We start from the raw sequence: 10,000 nt of genomic DNA on the forward strand, positions 1-10,000 counted from the left end.
ACAACTCCTGTTTCAGGAGTATTGCTACTCCTTCCCTTGCTCTTGTCCTCTCACTAACCCCTGACTTTACTCCCCAGACATTCCCAAACCACTCTTCCCCTATATATATATATATATATATATATATATATATATATATATATATATATATATATATATATATATATATATATATATATATATATATATATATATATATATATATATATATATATATATATATATATATATATATATATATATTCTTTTTTCTCTTTCAAACTATTCGCCATTTCCCGCATTAGCGAGGTAGCGTTAAGAACAGAGGACTGGGCCTTTGAGGGAATACCCTCACCTGGCCCAATTCTCTGTTCCTTCTTTTGGAAAATTGAAAAAAAAAAAAAAAAAAAAAAAAACGAGAGGGGAGGATTTCCAGCCCCCCGCTCCCTCCCCTTTTAGTCGCCTTCTACGACACGCAGGGAATACGTGGGAAGTATTCTTAATCCCCTATCCCCAGGGATATATATATATATATATATATATATATATATATATATATATATATATATTGGAAAGGATCACAATTTTGTTCGTAATCAAGATATTCCAATGAGTCCACGGGGAAAATGAAACACGATAAGTTCCCAAGTGTACTTTCGTGTTATATCACATCATCAGGGGAGACACAAGAGAGAGAGAAATATAGCAGTCAGTTGACATACAACGATGAAACGTAGCTAGGACGCTATTTGGTAAATATGCGATTGTCCAAGACAGACTTATCATGCTTCATTTTCCCCGTGGACTCATTAATACATACAAATGAGAGTTGAGATGAAAGAGGATCATTAAATTTTTGGGAGAATAAAAAGATGTTCTGCAAGGAGGTAAATAAAGTGAGTAAGACAAGGGAGCAAATGGGAACTTCAGTGAAGAGGGCTAATGGGGAGGTGATAACAAGTAGTGGTGATGTGAGAAGGAAATGGAGTGAGTATTTTGAAGGTTTGTTGAATGTGTTTGATGATAGAGTGGCAGATATAGGGTGTTTTGGTCGAGGTGGTGTGCAAAGTGAGAGGGTTAGGGAAAATGATTTGGTAAACAGAGAAGAGGTAGTAAAAGCTTTGCGGAAGATGAAAGCCGGCAAGACAGCAGGTTTGGATGGTATTGCAGTGGAATTTATTAAAAAAGGGGGTGACTGTATTGTTGACTGGTTGGTAAGGTTATTTAATGTATGTATGACTCATGGTGAGGTGCCTGAGGATTGGCGGAATTCGTGCATAGTGCCATTGTACAAAGGCAAAGGGGATAAGAGTGAGTGCTCAAATATCAGAGGAATAAGTTTGTTGAGCATTCCTGGTAAATTATATGGAAGGGTATTGATTGAGAAGGTGAAGGCATGTACAGAGCATCAGATTGGGGAAAAGCAGTGTGTTTTCAGAATTGGTAGAGGATGTGTGGATCAGGTGTTTGCTTTGAAGAATGTATGTGAGAAATACTTAGAAAAGCAAATGGATTTGTATGTAGCATTTATGGATCTGGAGAAGGCATATAATAGAGTTAATAGAGATGCTCTGTGGAAGGTACTAAGAATATATGGTGTGGGAGGCAAGTTGTTGGAAACAGTGAAAAGATTTTATCGAGGATGTAAGGCATGTGTACGTGTAGGAAGAGAGGAAAGTGATTGGTTCTCAGTGAATGTAGGTTTGCGGCAGGGGTGTGTGATGTCTCCATGGTTGTTTAATTTGTTTATGGATGGGGTTGTTAGGGAGGTGAATGCAAGAGCTTTGGAAAGAGGGGCAAGTATGAAGTCTGTTGTGGCTGAGAGAGCTTGGGAAGTGAGTCAGTTGTTGTTCGCTGATGATACAGCGCTGGTGGCTGATTCATGTGAGAAACTGCAGAAGCTGGTGACTGAGTTTGGTAAAGTGTGTGAAAGAAGAAAGTTAAGAGTAAATGTGAATAAGAGCAAGGTTATTAGGTACGGTAGGGTTGAGGGTCAAGTTAATTGGGAGGTAAGTTTGAATGGAGAAAAACTGGAGGAAGTAAAGTGTTTTAGATATCTGGGAGTAGATCTGGCAGCGGATGGAACCATGGAAGCGGAATTGAATCATAGGTCGGGGGAGGGGCCGAAAATCCTGGAAGCCTTGATGAATGTGTTTATCTCGGAAAGCAAAATTGGCTATGTTTGAAGGAATAGTGGTTCCAATAATGTTGTATGGTTGCGAGGCCTGGGCTATGGATAGAGCAGTGCGCAGGAGGGTGGATGTGCTGGAAATGAGATGTTTGAGAACAATATGTGGTGTGAGGTGGTTTGATCGAGTAAGCAATGTAAGAGTAAGAGAGATGTGTGGAAATAAAAAGAGCGTGGTTGAGAGAGCAGAAGGTGTTTTGAAATGGTTTGGCCGCATGGAGAGAATGAGTGAGGAAAGATTGACCAAGAGGATATATGTGTCAAATGAGGAGGGAACGAGGAGAAGTGGGAGACCAAATTGGAGGTGGAAAGATGGAGTGAAAAAGATTTTGAGTGATCGAGGCCTGAACATGCAGGAGGGTGAAAGGCGGCCAAGGAATAGAGTGAATTGGATCGATGTGGTATACCGGGGTCGACGTGCTGTCAATGGATTTAATCAGGGCATATGAAGCGTTTGGGTTGGACCGTGGAGGGTTCTGTGGGGCCTGGATGTGGAAAGGGAGCTGTGGTTTCGGGCATTATTGCATCACAGCTAGAGACTGAGTGTGAATGAATGGGGCCTTTGTTGTCTTTTCCTAGCGCTACCTCGCACACATGAGGGGGGAGGGGTATGTTATTCCATGTGTGGCGAGGTGGCGATAGGAATGAATAAAGGCAGACAGTGTAAATTGTGTGCATGTGTATATATGTATGTCTCTGTGTGTGTACATTGAGATGTGTGGGTATGTATATTTGCGTGTGTGGACGTGTATGTATATACATGTGTATCGGGTTGGGTTGGGCCATTTCTTTCGTCTGTTTCCTTGCGCTGCCTCGCAAACGCGGGAGACAGCGACAAAGCAAAATGATAATAAAATATATATATATATATATATATATATATATATATATATATATATATATATATATATATATCCCTGGGGATAGGGGAGAAAGAACACTTCCAACGCATTCCTCATTGTGTCGTAGAAGGCGACTGAAGGGGGCGGGAGCGGGGGGCTGGAAACCCTCCACTCCTTGTATTCTAACTTTCTAAAAGTACCTCAGAATAGATCTACTAAACATTTCGCTTCAAATCCACGAGTGACGTTATTTTCTCCTCCTTAGTTACATACACCGTTTACAGGTTATTCTCTGTGAAACATGTGCAAGTCTGTCTCCTCCTACTCCACTGATCTATGACCTCCTGATCTCTGCTACCATTACAAACAGCCTCGTTAGGTCACAGTTGTCTGCTCATGTTGGAATTCCTCTGTGCAATTCCTTGTATTTTAAGATTTGACTTTTAGTTGATAAGAATTTGGAGAGGAGTCTACCTAACGGTAACAATGATTCAGAAATATACTATGTAAATATACCGAACCTCTTGTATATGTTTTAGCTTCTTTAATCGGAGGAAAAAAACTTGCTATTAATTCCCGTCAAGACACATTGTAAACACGTCTGATAATGAATGTCAGGGAAATAAGAACCATGACAAAGGCAATGACTCAGATTAATGGCCTTGATGATAAAGACAAAAATGAATCATATGACGACGTGGGACAAACACAAGTTCCTTTGATATGGTTAAAGCAGCTGGTGATTACTTCAAATGATGTTGAGGGAAAACAAAGAGAAAACTGAGAGAATAACCTTTATTTTAGTGAGCTATCAAGAATTAATCTTGAATATGATAAACTAATGTCGGAGTTTAGTGAAGCTTGGACTGAATCTATGATATTTTGTTTGGAAAACGCAGCTGATGGATTCTTCTCTGTTCCTGAAACAATAGGTAAATCATCTTGTCCCAAATGGTGCCGAACAACCCTGTATGAGTAACGACCCTATATGAGTGGCTCATAGAAGACGTCACTGCCTATCCAGCCAAGCCGAGTGGGAGAGCTATAACCAGGAGGCCACACCTGGGAAGGTGTCACCTGGTACGTCCGGCTGGCCGGCGGTGGCAAGATTTGGCTGGAGTCAAGAACAAATACCTAACTAAGGCTCTTTACCCAGGCCACCTCCCCTGCCTGCCTGCCTGCCCGACCACACCTGGGAAACATAAGGAATAAGCGGAGATGCAGAACCTGCACCACGACAGAGGTGAGCTGTCTCCAGTCGCCATGGTAACTTGAGGAGAGAATGTTCGTGACCGGTGTTGGGAGGAGACCATATACTGTTCACCAGCCTTACGTATACAAGAGGTGTGGGGGCGGGTCGTCAACACAGCTCAGTAAACAATCAACAGTGGCGGTTATAGGTAGTTAGCTAAGAGTTCAAGTGTAGCACTTAATCACCTGTTGTCACTGTTAGATTCGTGTGGTCCTCGACTAACTGTCACTCGCTGTCGTTGTTAGAGTTGCCAGGTTACGGGCCCTTACCTGTAGACAGTCCGCTGTCTGATCTTGTCTTACAGGTCAAATATTGTTTAGAGACTCGTCAAGTACTTGTCTGGCTCCGTCTCTTATGATAAGGAGTCTGCAATATGTATGCAGGTATGTTTAGCGTTAAACTTTCTGGTTATTGACCGTCCGTTATCAAACCAGAATCTGTACCTTACGGCAAAACATAAGAATCACGATATTTGCAACATGATAACATGTTTGACTTAATGACCATCAGCAGGTAAGGTCATCAAGCCGCACCATACATACATACGTCAGACAGTAACATCAGTTGTATAACAGGATGTATATATGTTAGTGGATTTAAGGGCTATCACTTAAAGGTCATGAAGCCAGAATATGAACCATAAGTTCAACATAAAATGATCATCCAGGTCCAGAAGGTAGCTGGAATTCGTTAGGATTTTTGGAGGGTTTTCGTGTTGTTGTGAGGAAGAGAAAGAGAGAAAGAGATGTAGAGGAGGAGGGTAACAAGTCCTGGTGTTCAACCCAGGTGCTCCATTGTCAGTCAAGCCAAATATCCAGAGTAATAGTAAAGTGGGTTAGTTTTGGGGTTTTAGGTTCATCGACCGCCTGAGTCAGTAAGGTCAACAAGTTAGTCATAACCACCACTCAAATATTGTTAAACACCTTCACCTGTTGATGATGGCTGTACGGCCATACACACTCACTGAATATTTGACCCATATACGTAATCCTATTTTTCCTTGTTTCTTTTCTTTTTACTTTCCGCTCTATCAATTGCTGGGATCATAACTGTGCTAAACGTCAAACTGTAACCACTATACAAATCATCCTGAACATATTTTCTAGGGGTTCAAGATCATTTTAAGACCATACACGTTCTCACTGCATATATGACCTTGTTCCTACGACCAATGTTGGATTCAAAGAGACAGCGACCTATGGAAGGTGAGTAAGTAATAAATCCTTTATATGTTCCACTTTAAAGTCACCTAACAATCCTTTCAATGTATTATTGTCTAAATAGTTGGGACAGTGAAATATAGGAAGGTGTACGTTCAAGGAAGACATATGCAATGACAGAATTACGTACAGCGACGACAAGTAGGACAGACAAACCTGAGAAATGGTTGTTAGTGATGGTGTGAACAGTAGTATTATTATTACCACACATCACCAGCACACCTTTGATGTCGCTCCTACACCTTCGTGGCTGCTGCACTCCACACAGGAGCAGGGGATGATGGCACATATCTATGAAGCGAAAAGGTTTTCAATGAGACTGTGCTATTTCTTCCCTTCCCTGGTCGATGATACAGCCTTTCCCCAAGGTTACTTGTCATTCCTGGTGTAACGACTTACGGGTGGAGTCCGGTAACACCTTTTCAATAATAGTATGTGACAGAGTGGAGTGACCAGGATGAACAGCGTGTTCTCCACCTCAACTGATTGACTGTATGATAAGAATATAGAGAATTACACACCATATATATCACTTGCAAGGATCAAGCCAGGGATGAAGCATAAATAACTAGAAGGGTAAAATACCTTTACCTGGGATCAGTAGCACCTGTGGTAATGGACACACCTTTGTAATGCTTGATCACTTACAACTGATCAACTTTAATACGAAAGTCTTAGGTATTGTCCCTCAGGAAAACTTTTTATAAATATTAATAAAACACATATATATGTTAGATATACACTATCTCTAGAATATATCTTTACCTGGGACGTGTAACACTTGTGTGGATAGACACAACTTTGTAATGCATGATCCATTACACGAAATGAACTTCACTAACGAAGAGTTATACAACGCGACGTTGGAGAACATTAATCAAATACCTATTCAGAATTTTTATGTTAGATAAAAGACATTTCTTGATAGTAAACATAAGAAATGGTGACGAAAGAAAAGAGATGTAGAGGTAAATATTTTATTAAAAAATTAAATTCTCCTGCCTTAAACTAGCTCCTTGCAATGGATTTTCTTTTAGATACCCACAGTAAGATATATTCTGTGGTTAATCACTATAAATGTTTATGTTTAACAGGTTTTCTATTTCTGATAGTATTTCACTGATTCAGGTTTAAGAACCTTGGTTGTGAACAACCATTATAATGCAACACAATACATATTTACCATAAATAAATCATTTATCACAATAACCATTATGTTTGTACCACATTCTTTAAGTCCTCAATCACGTTTGTTAATATATAAGGCATTTTTCCGCCACATTTCAATACATAACATATATCTACACGTGTGGAAATATATGTATATGTTTTTATAAATTTTTCTTTGGCTTTTATAATCAAGGTGTAAGATATCCGTCTGAAGAAAATACTAGATAATATTATAGGTTATGTGTGTGTGTGTGTGTGTGTGTGTGTGTGTGTGTGTGTGTGAGCGCACATAGGAGTGAAAACATATTTTACACTTACAAGGTTAAGAGACGGGGCAACACGAGTGTACAAATCCTTCCTCAAAAGACTCACGTGATAATGATTAAAGTAGTAAACACACACACACACACACACACACACACACACACACACACACACACACACAGAGCGGCGCCAGGCTGGAGGCGGGGCATCGTGACGTCACAGGCAAGTCCCTCCCCCCGCCAGATCCAAACATGTGTTGTGTCTGGTGATGGCGGTTCAAGATTTCCCACATTTATATTGATCTTTACATTATCATCCACTCCCAAAGTCACCTGGCATTCTTGTGTTTCAACAACAGACGTGATATATGCAACACCAGGCAAACATTTAACTCTGTCAAATTACAGCTATTGTACAAAATGATTCACTTAATTGACAAATTTTAATGTCAGTTAATTTAACGATATCCTTTGTGGTTCATATCTGAAACACAAACCTTTAAACTTTGTCTCTAGAACTGAACACAACCATTAAGTTTCATAACTGGAATGGAAATTTGGATAATCTATCAAAATTCGTCATATAACGCGAACTTTTAAATCCTTCCATTCAGTTGGGCCGTTACTTGCCTGGCTGCCATTCATAATATGTCCTTTTATATTGTATGTTGACTACGCTCTCATTCATTCGTCATTTGGATCGTCTCACTGATATTCCATTCATAAACTTCATTCCTGCAGCTTATTTTTGACCGCCATGTTGCTTCCTCAAGGTTTATAATTCTTTGTGTATTTAATAATAGAAGATTCAATGATATTTCTCGTGGTACTGGAATTAGAGTTAATAATGCCATCTCAGTTATTAACTCTAACTCAAGTACCACGAGAAATAAAATTGAATCTTCTATTACTGAATACACAAAGAATTATAATCTTAATATCAGTGATGGTCTATACAAATTGGATAACTTTAATGTTGATAAAATTTGTAAACAATTCACCTTCTTGTCCACATAATAAGTTTATGATACGCTTGTTGTCTGTCTTGGACAATCACATGTTTACCATATAGCGTCCTAGCTACGTCTCTTCGTTGTATATCAACTGACTGTTATATTTCTCTCTTGTGTCTCCCCTGATGATGTGAGTTTTACACGAAAGTGCACTTGGGAATTCATCGTGTTTATTTTCCCCGTGGACTCATAAGAATATACTTGATCACGTGCAAAATTGTGATCCTTTAAAATATATATATATATATATATATATATATATATATATATATATATATATATATATATATATATATATATTTTTTTTTCATACTATTCGCCATTTCCCGCGTTAGCAAGGTAGCGTTAAGAACAGAGGACTGGACCTTGAGGGAATATCCTCAACTGGCCCCCTTCTCTGTTCCTTCTTTTGGAAAATTAAAAAAAAACTGAAAGGGGAGGATTTCCAACCCCCCGCTCCCTTGACATTTATATATAATTATTAAAGGAATATCTTTTCATGTCCTTCAATAGAATATACGTTACAAGAGTCTCTGTTAAAACAGGTCTCTCTGTGATCATTAATAAATCTAAGTAATACACAGAACAACATATGTGAGGAAGTGTCCAGAAATTCCTTAGAAAAATATCTCCATTTTATAACATTAAGTCCAGTAAAATTGGTTTCATTTAAATTTCAGAGTAGTTTCACTTACAGTAACACTCTCCAGGAACAAATCTAATACATTAAAAAAGTAGCCCCTGTAGCACAAGTACTGTGGATTAGATGACTGCAATTTATGAAAAAATTGTCTTGTATTTCTGGACTCTACTGTTTGCTAAACCATCAGATTCCTTGGAAATGTTGATGATGTAAACTTTGGAAAATTGCTGGTCTGACAACTGCTTGGTCCTAACCATGCCAAACTATTGACATTTCACTATACTCTACCCATATAAATTAATGAATACCAGTCAGCACTTTTTCTTGAAACTTATCACTATGTTTTATCAAGAGGACCATTCTTCCCATTTCTTTTTTGTCTTTCTGTTTCCTTCTTTACTATTACACACCTAAGCAGAACAAGTGAGATGTTATATTGACAGTAAACTTTGTTTCAACTCAAACAATATCAGGAGCACTTTCCCATATACAGTCTTTCAATTCCACCTCTCTACCAATAACTCATCAACATTTCTATTTCAACACTGTACTTCACAAGAAAATCACCATTTTCACTGGCCTCACTGCGTACCTCATTTCCCTCAGTTATAACTGAGGAGAAGATATAATCCTCAACTGCCACATTAGCCACTTTTCCCTTCAAACCATCCATGACTAGTACTTGGCCCCATGCATCAGATTTTCTGAAATGCTTGTTAGGCTTCTCGTAAAGCACTCACCTCTCTTCATCATCCCTCTCATTTCTCCATGCATAAGCAGTAACAATCACTCAGGTCTTGTGATCCACTGTGTTTTTTATCCACGTGAGTCTGGGGCTCTACTCCTTATTTTCTTTTTCTTTCACACATCTCCATAACGCCTTTAGAAGGAGTGTTACCCAATCCTCAGCTCTCACCTTAAAAGTAACCCCTCACTTTACATCAGTGACATTTACAAACAATTCTCACTCCTTACTCTTGAGATTAGTTTCACTCAGTGCTAGAACATCCAGGTTCTTTTGAAACAACACCTATCTCTCATTTTTCACATCCTGTTTACACCCATGCACACTTAGACACCCTAGTGTGAACTTTTGAGAAGAATGAGCACTCCACGAGTGGCTCTTGTTCTAGCTTTTAGAAACTGAAATACAAGTAGTGGAGGATTTCTAGGCCCCATTTTTGCCCCATTTAGTCATTCTCAATGACACTCATGGAATTAATGGGAAGTGTTCTTTCTCCCATTTCCATGGATAATAATTATACTTGTAGTTGCTTCTCCCACCATACTGAAGTAGTTTCATAAATAGGCAAAACTTGGCCTTGTACACATCCATTCTTTAACTCTCATGCATAATGCAAAGCATGATTTTGATAATAGTATTCAAAATAATGACCGTAGTTCATTGTTAAACTTTCATGACAAACCAT

Source organism: Panulirus ornatus, chromosome 43 (genome assembly GCF_036320965.1).
Source record: "Panulirus ornatus isolate Po-2019 chromosome 43, ASM3632096v1, whole genome shotgun sequence".
In the NCBI taxonomy this organism is placed as follows: domain Eukaryota; kingdom Metazoa; phylum Arthropoda; class Malacostraca; order Decapoda; family Palinuridae; genus Panulirus; species Panulirus ornatus.